Source organism: Vombatus ursinus, unplaced genomic scaffold, assembly GCF_900497805.2.
Source record: "Vombatus ursinus unplaced genomic scaffold, bare-nosed wombat genome assembly UNPS02010822.1, whole genome shotgun sequence".
Taxonomy (NCBI): domain Eukaryota; kingdom Metazoa; phylum Chordata; class Mammalia; order Diprotodontia; family Vombatidae; genus Vombatus; species Vombatus ursinus.
In genome coordinates, this window is record NW_020950600.1 from 3,028,316 (window position 1) to 3,029,105 (window position 790).

A 790-nucleotide genomic window follows, 5' to 3' on the forward strand; every position below is an offset into this window, starting at 1 on the left:
CCCTCCCTCTCTCCCCCTCCCCCTCTCCCTCTCCCTCCATCCTTCTCCTCTCTCTCTTCTCTCTCTCTTCTCTCTTTCTGTCTCTCTCTCTCTGTCTCTGTGTCTCTGCCACACACCCATAGGCCTACTCTCACATTCATATTGTATCTCTCTTTCCTTCTCTCCTATCCTCCCTCCTCCCTTCTTCTCTTATCCCTTCCCCCTATCTCCTTTTACTCTTTCCTCTCTCTCCTCTCTCTCCCTCCCTCCTCGATCTCTCTTCCTCTCCCACACATTCATCCTCCCACTCCCACTTTCATATGTGCTCACTCCCTCTCTTGCCTTCCCTCTTCCCTCTTCTTCCTTCCCTCTTTCCTCTCTCTTCCTTCCTCTGTTTCTCTTCCTGTGTCCCTCTCTGTCTCTCCTTCCCTCTGTCTCCCTCCTTTTCTCTCCTTTCTTCTTTGTCTCTCTCTCCCTCCCTCTCCCTCTTTTACACATTCATCCTCCCACTCTCTCTTTCTCTCTCACAGGCACCCACATTGTCTCTAATTTTCTCTAATTCACATTTCCCCTCTTTCCTGTACTCTGCTCTGTCCAACTCCTCCAGCCCAGGAAAGGCTGGTGGGATTTGAGGGTTCAGAATGATTGCCTGTGTATTTTCAGTTCTCTTCCATCCCCAGCCCTGCCCTACAGATCCTCAGCCCCAAGCCAAACCCTGTACATGCCAGCTATTCCCTTGACATTGGGAGGCTTTCAGACCTCTCCTCCCACGTGGTAGTCAGCAGCCTTGGCCTCAGACCAGGAGAACAGA